Source organism: Pezoporus wallicus, unplaced genomic scaffold, assembly GCF_028554395.1.
Source record: "Pezoporus wallicus isolate ANWC-B61680 ecotype Strahan unplaced genomic scaffold, APGP_CSIRO_Pwel_v1 contig_8090, whole genome shotgun sequence".
NCBI classification, from domain to species: Eukaryota; Metazoa; Chordata; class Aves; order Psittaciformes; family Psittacidae; genus Pezoporus; species Pezoporus wallicus.
Window position 1 is genome coordinate 114,070 of NW_026642841.1, and position 8,261 is coordinate 122,330.

Consider the following 8,261-nt stretch of genomic DNA (forward strand, 5'->3'; position numbering starts at 1 on the left):
TTAGTGCTGACTGCAGCAGAAACACTGTGCCCAGTGCCCGTCAACAGTCTGGTTTGGGAATTGGCAGTGTTAACACACGAGGGGGTTAGATATTTTTGTTCAGCTGCTTCTGTGCACTGTAGCTGTTGTTTAGGTACAGCTCAGCAGGCTCTTCCTAAACAGGGGTCATCAAATATATATTGTTATCTCATGTACTTATTCCCTGTTAATTTTTCTACAGGTGTTTGATTCCTATTGATGATGGCTAAGAAGGCCACCAGCATCCTGGCCTGTATCAGCAATAGTGTGGCCAGGAGGACCAGGGCAGTGATCGTCCCCCTGCACTGGTGGGGGCCGTAGTTTGAATCCTGTGTTCAGTTCTGGGTCCCTCACTACAAGAGAGACACTGAGGTGCTGGAGCAGGGCCTGGAGCACAAGTGTGACGGGAAATGGCTGAGGGACCTTGGGGGGGTTTAGTCTGGAGAAGAGAAGGCTCGGCGGGGGGGACCTTATCAATCTCTACAGCTGCCTGACAGGAGGATGGAGTGAGATGGGGGTTGATCTCTTCTCCCAGCCAGCAAGAAATAGGACAAGGGGAAACAACCTCAAGTTGCACGAGAGGAGGTTTAGATTTGGCGTTAGGAAAAATTTCTTCACCAAAAGGGTTGTCAAGCATAGGAACAGGGAAGTGGCAGAATCACCACCCTTGCAGCTACTGAAAAGATGTGTAGATGTAGCGCTGAGGGATGTGGTGTAGTGGTGGTCTTGGCAGTGCTGGGCTAATGGCTAGACTCGACGAACTTTCTAAATGAAGTTATTTTGTGAAATCACTTAGCCTTATTGCTCCCTGGCTTTTTATTGGCAAGAGCTGTCACTGAGAGTTTTGGTACATTATTTACAACTTATTTTTTAGCTGTTTTCTCTTTTTTTCTGTCTTTAATCTACGTGCAATCAATTCAGTATTCAGCCTAGCCTGTGGTTTAGCATCTCGATTCCCTGAACAAGAACTGTCACTCCTACTGTGATTATCTTGCAATGGTTTCAGCAGGAGCTGATGAATGAAGAGCAATAGCACTGAAGAGAGCCCAGCATTGAAACCTCCTCCCTGTGTCAGCTCATGGCATTCCACATCTGGCATGGTGAGTCATAGGACAGTGACAGTCTACAGCTTTTCTCACTTTTGTGACTGCACAGAAAATGTCACATAAAGTGATATGTGAGCCACAGGCTCTCTGGATCTGAAATGCAGGATCCCAGAGAGTAGCAGATGGGTTATTGCACTGTATTGTGAATACAGAGATGGGATGAGAGATGGGATGAGAGTGTGAAGGGGGAAGAAATGCAAGTTTCAGTCTCAAATTTGTGAAACTCAGTTCTGGTGTATGGGTGATGCACTTAACAGTAACCTTGCACGTGTTTTCTGTGAAAGGTTCTGTGAGGAGGTTCAGTTCATCGGGCTCATGTCCTCAACCTGGCCGACAAAATGTAGTAAGTCTTAGAGCAGCCTGCCCTGCTTCCAGTTCATTAGCCTCTTCCTCCAGTCTTGTTTGCAGGCTCATTTTGAAAGACAAACATGTGAGATTTCTGACTGTGCATGAATGAGGTCCAGTGTGGGAAGGTGTGTACTGGATGTCAGAGGAATGTGGACAGGTAATGTGCTCTGCTCTTCTTCACAAAATAGGAATTGACTCAGATTTACAGCTCCCGAAATACTGGCAAGAGCTGGCGGAGAACTGGGAAATGCCTAAATCCACTCTAGTTTATAGCTGTTCCTCAAATTTAGCCATTCCTAGCTACTAATTTTATCAGGGATTTTTAATTAGATAAGGGTTAAAACCCCATTAATAAAGTCGTGGTAAACTAGACGTGGTTACCACACTGGCAAAAGTTCTTGTTTAATGCTATGTCCAATTTCAGTTTGATTTTTAACATCTTCAGTAGCTTCCACTGGCCTTTAGTGTGGTTGGGCTGTCCCGGGATGGTGATGAGTCTTTGAGCTCTGCCCCTGCAAAATGATTGAACCTCGTGCTAAAATAAAATTAGTGATGACTAGTCTGTAGACAGCTCTCTGATTTGGTCAAAAAGCGTAATCATGTATTTCCTCAAATGTCTTTCAGATTAATTTTCTATTAATGTTACCAGTGAAAATACTATTCTTTTATATATGGCAACTCTTGTCTCCGTTTTTCCTCCCCTGTTGAGTCAGAAGTGATAAAAGAGTACAGGCTGTACAGTTTTCTCCATTTATCTGGAGCAGATACACTCATCTCCATGATTTTTAGAAAGCAACTGATTTGCTTTGCAGTCCTGCTAGGCCCTGTTGTGGGGGGTTTTTTGGCATGGCTAGATGTTCTGTCAAGTGGAGATTGATGGAGGCCTACAGATAGCTCTAGGAAGTATGGATCCCTATGAGCCAAGAACAAAGGGTGGGTAAATTATTCCAGTGTGACTGTTTCGTGATTGAGCTTGTTCTCGTAGCAGTGGTTCTTGAAGATGATACAAACTTTCTCAGAAGCCAGTTGTGGTTTTTAGCCTTTGGGGCTGTTTTGTTAAGATAAATGTAGTAAATGTACACTGTAAAGCCCCAGTGGTTTTTGCAGTAGCATTGTTTGCCACTGGGCAGCTTTGCACAGCTATCAGAAGCATCAATTACAATTGAGCATGTTTTTCCTCTTTAAAAATCACTAAACCTTGTGCTTGTGGTTTGCATGTCAACTTGGGAAAGCAAAACCAAGCAAAAGACTGCAAGAAGAGAAAGCAAGTCGTTCTCTTGAACTGGATGGGGACTGACATCCCTTCTGCTTGTCTAATTCCCCAAAATGTTGTACAGAGAAATTAAGCTCTTCAGGATATTTAGAAAGTCTATAGCAAAGTTTTTGCTTCTTGTTCCATCTGTAGAGTCCAGAGACAGTTTTCAGCAAACCTGTTACTTTTCTGTAGCACTCTGGTTTTGGTATCATCAACTGGGAAGTCGTTTCCATAAGGGAATATTAAATGGGCCACATTCATAGGCATTTGCTCCTTTTCCCTGATGGAGCAGCAACATGTTAGAAGTAAACTGAACAGCATCTTAGTTGTAATATTGCAAGCACCTTAAAAGTTAGTAATCAGCCTGACACCCAGATTGTTTGGTTTGGTTTTTTTTGTGCCAGTGCTTATTGTGGGTATCTGTTTTGCATTATTAACTTGGTTTCTACTCAGAACAAATGTTTGGTGGTCCTGGTTTTCCTCCCCTCCAAAACTTGATTCCTATATGTATTTTATTAGCAACTAGACACTTTTATAACACTGCCAAAACTGACTCATTTTGACACTGAAGCCTTTTGCCTGCAAGATTGTCTGTCCCGCCAACAAGATGCTGGTTTGTAGGTAAGGATTGGCATCTTTGACTAAACCCTTGCACTTAGAAGAAAGCTGTCATGATGGAGGGATGTTGAACATGTTGAAGAGAATAAAGGGAAGTAAACCATATGGTATGCTCATTTAGTGCTTGAAATATTTGCTTCCCAAATGGAGAAGTTCTTAGGAATTGAATCACAGCTTTATAGTAAGGATGTCTTTTAAATACTAAAACCTGCTAGCTTCAAGTGATCTGGATCTGTCAGGTATTTCTGAGGCCTTTTCAGAGTGAGGGACCCCTGGCTGTTGAATTACTTTAAATGCATCTGCTCCCATGTCCTTTCTAGAAGACTTAAAGAATTGCTATCTTTCACCAAGAGGTAGAAGACCATCAGCCTTTAATGAATTTGTTAAGGTTTTGTTTGAGTCTTTCTTTAATGCCACTTGTTTGTTATAGAACACAAGGAAGAGTGAGACTGTGTAATTCTGATGGTCGATTTATGGCTATTACTGTTGTAAGTTGTATCATCCTGTCATTTACCTACTGGAGGCAGCTGTGCAGAGTGAAGGGAAGCCCATATGAGATCACAAATGTTATTTTTGGCAGTTTCCTCAACTGAAATGTCAAGGGTACCTCCAGAACACTGTTCTTAGCTAAATCCACCTGGTATGGTGGTAGAGAGAGAGCAATGAAGATGGCTATTAAAGTATATTAAAGTCAATAGAAGATTTCCACTGATTCAAAGGGGCCTGCACTGGATCACCAGGGAGGGTATACTTTTGTCTTTTCCTGCCTTTACATGTATTAAATGAATGCCACATGTGAACTGTGTTATGACAATATTGCAGCTGTTTAAGGACTCCCCTATTGCAGGCCAGGATTTCATCCGAAAGGATTTCCTGGATAGAAATATATGTGCGTTTGCCACGCAGCAATTGTAGTATTTTTCCATTTCACTGCAGGAATGCCTAAAGCCTCCCTTTTCTTCTGGGAGAGGTGGGAGAGGGACTTAGTGATGTGTTGGCCATCTGCCTGTCATCTGAGAGGTTTGCCAGTAAAACAGTTGTATTGCCTCAAAGTAATCTGCAGGCACCACAGATTTAAGAAGGGCATTTGGAGGGTGAGGGATTGCTCTTAGAATCATAGTATCACAGAACAGTTTCGGTTGGAAAGGAACTTCAGCTCATCCAGTTCCAACCCCTGCCACGGGCAGGGACTCCTCACAGTAGACTGTGTTGCCCAAGGCTCTGTCCAACCTGCCCTTGAGCACTGCCAGGGATGGGGCAGCCACAGCTTCTCTGGGCACCCTGTGCCAGCGCCTCAGCACCCTCACAATAAAGAACTTCTTCCTTATATCTAACCTGAACTTCCCCTGTTTCAGTTCAAACCCGGAGTTCTTCTATGTGCTGAGATCCCTTTGTGGAGAAGGCTGTCCAGAAGGGCAACAGTTCACAGCTCAGCAGTAGACAGAAGAAAATGTGAAGTGCTCATGCATTTGTTAGGAGAGTCCCTTTGTAATTATTTTGGTTTTCAGCACTGATTCTGCAGCTCAGTCATGTCTCTTGGAGTTGAATAGGATGCTGGGTGTGAACAAAAGCAGAATTAGTCTATTTGGGGTGTTTATGGAGTCTCTTTGGGCACAGAATGGTCGAATTCAACTTGAAATGCTTTGATGAAAAATGTTATGCTTTAATAATTTTTTGAATTGGCCTTGGATGTCATTTACTGCCTACACCCATACAGTGGGTGACCTGAAGACTGCAATATCTCACACATAGTGTGTCCCACAGTATGCCAAGAAGCATGTTTGCTGTAGGACTAACATGATATTATTTTTGCACTGTGAAACAGAGCTCCCACAGTCAGCTTTGGGCATGGCATGAGCAAGTTCTTCCTTGGCTCCTCAGTTTGGTTATTCAAATTTCCTATAATTCAGCTCATCATGAGATTAGCACTATCTTTGCATCTCAGAGGGACTTTATTGAATCTCTCATCACCCTCAGTCAGAGCAGCATCACAATACTGTTGACTCATCTATAGAACTTGGACAGAATTGTGCTACCTTCCATAAAATCTTTCCTTTTGTGAGAAGATCCCAGAATCTGACATGGGCAGTGTTTGCTTTCCTTCTGGGGTCACCCAGTTTCAGTAATTAGTGTGGAAAACTAAGAGGTGTTTAGAACTAGTTTGGCATAGTCATTAACATCTTAATTCTACCATATGTTTTATCCATCAGGATAAACTTAGATTTTATGGTCATTGCATGTGACAATAAGCAATCAAGTCAGGACTTTGGATGGGAAAATACAGTATCTGTTTTAAATTCACAAAAGATAGGCCAATAGTTGGAAAAGCTAATAGGGATTTATGTGTGCTAAATTCTACTAGGCTATAATTAGGGTGAAAACTCCATTATTCTCTAGGAAAAAATGACTCTGTCACAGAGCATTACTGGGTCTGTCTCTAAGCTTGAATTCCAATTAGTTTTCAGGGGAGACATTTTGGTATGTGACAACTGAAAATTAAACACTTCATCTTTGTTATGTTTCTGTTTTATTATCTGTGTGCTGATGACATTTCAAATAGGTCCCTTAGGGGACTCTCACACTTACAAGTGACTCCTCATATAAATATCTGTTCAAGCTAAATATAGGAAGAAAATATTAGGTGTACATGTTTTACTGATTTCTGTGTCCTATCAATACAACATGATCTTTACCCAGGAAAGTGAAATCACTAAGGCTAATAACAATTTCAGAGTACTTGGTTATATATATTCTTTGGTGCAATAGGTGAATGTCAAAGAAAGCATGACCTCTTTCTAATAAATTCTAGTTACAAAAAAAGGCTTATTAAGAAGTCAAATTTGTGGAAATGCACTATGCATAAATGCTATACTGAAAAGTATGTTCATATGTGTTAAAACCCACATCCCTTATTCTCATATGAAAGGGTCTTTCTTTTTCCTTCATTGCATACAAGCACCATGCTGTACTTTGTTGGTTCAGCTTCTGCATCTCTAGCTCCTTGTTGTGGCTCTTGGCACTTTCCATTTCTTTAGCTGACAGCAGCAAGCTGTGACTAACATCTTCATAGATGGTCTGGATGATGGGATGGAGTGTACCTTCAGCAAGTCTGCATGCAACACAACTTGAAGGAGCGGCTGATATGCTGCCATACAGAGGGACCTTGACAGCCTGGAGAAATGGTCTGACAGGAGCCTCATGCAGTTCAACAAGGAGAAGGGCAAAGTTCTGCATCAGGGGAGGAACAACCCCATCCAGGAGTATCTGTTTGGGCCACTGAGCTGCAAAGTGGCTTTGCAGAAAAGGGCCTGGGTGTTCTGGTGAGCACCAAGGTGAACATGAGCCATCAGTGTGTCCTTGCAGCAAAGAAAGCAAATGGTATCCTGGGCTGTATTAGGCTCTGTTGCTGGCAGGTCAAGGTGATCCTTCCCCTCTGCTCAGCACTGGTAAGGCCACACTTGGAGTACAGTGTCCAGGTTGCCCAGGGAGGTTGTGGAGCTCCCTCCTTGGTGATATTCAAAAGCCATATGGATGTGGTCCTGGGCAACCAGCTCTAGGTCGCCCTGCTTTTATGACAAGGTCATCTTTCTAGCTGATCAAGTGAAGCCAGTAAATGTGGTGGGTTTGGATTTTAGCAGACCTTTTTATACTGTCACAGTATCCTTCTGGATAGAACGTCCAGCATGCAGCTAGACAAGTCCATAATGTGTTGGGTGACAGATTGCCTTACAGGTCCCACTCAGAGTTATAGTAAATGGAGTCCCATCAGGCTGGCAGCCACTCACCTATAGGGTTCCCTAAGGCTCAATTTTAGGGCCAGTGTTCTTTAATTTTTCTATAAATGATCTGGGCACAGGAACTGACTGTGTATTAAGTAAGTTTGCTCATTTTACTAAACTAGGAGGAGCTGTGGACTCCCAAGAGGGTATAGAGAGGCCTCACAGACAGATCTGGTGAGGCTAGAGAGCTGGGCAACCCCTGACTGTATGACATTTAATGAGAGCAAGTGCCTGATTCTGTACCTGGGACAGGGCAGCCCTGGTTATACATGCACACTGGTGGATAAGAGGCTGGAAAGCAGCCCCGTGGAAAGAGCTCTGGCAATTCAGGTTGATCACAAATTGAGTACAAGTCAGCAGTATGCCCTGGCAGGCCCAAAGGGACAATTGTGTCCTGAGGTGCATCAAGCACAGCAAGCTGGTAAGGGCAGTGATTGTTCCTCTCTCCACTGCAGTGGTGTGGGCCCCACCTCGAGTCCTGTGTGCAGTTCTGGGCACCTCAATACATGGAAGACCTCAGACTATTAGAGTGTGTCCAGAGGAGGGTGACCAAGGTGATGAAAGGTATTGAAGGCAAGGCTTAAGAGGAGCAGCTGAGGTCACTTGACTTGGAGAAAGAAAGCTGTGGGGTGCCCTTTCTCACAGGAAGGAGATGCTGATCTTCTCTCTCTGGTGACCAGTGATAGGCAATGGCATGAAGCTATGTCAGGGGAAGTTCTGGTTGGACGTTAGGGAAAGGTTCTTCACTGGGAGGGTGGTCAGTCCCTGGAACAGGCAGTGGTCACAGCACCAAGCTGTCAGAGTTCAAGAAGCATCTGCACAACGCTTTTTGTCATTATGGTTTAGTTTTAGCTAATCCCATGAGGAGCAGGGACTTGGACTCACTGATCCTTATGGGTCCCTTCTAACTTGAAATAGTCTGTGAAGAAGTATTTCTGTCAAGATCTGACTTCTGTTCTGAGCTTTGGACTGATTATTAGAAGAAAAAAGAGTTCATATGGCTTGAGCCCCTTCAGAGTGTCATCTCCGTCATCTTTGCCTGCCTGGAAGATTTCTGTAGCCCTCGGCTGTGCTTAGAAATAAATTAGTAAAGAAATGGCCTCTCAATTAGACCTGCCCAGAGCATTAGAAAATTCC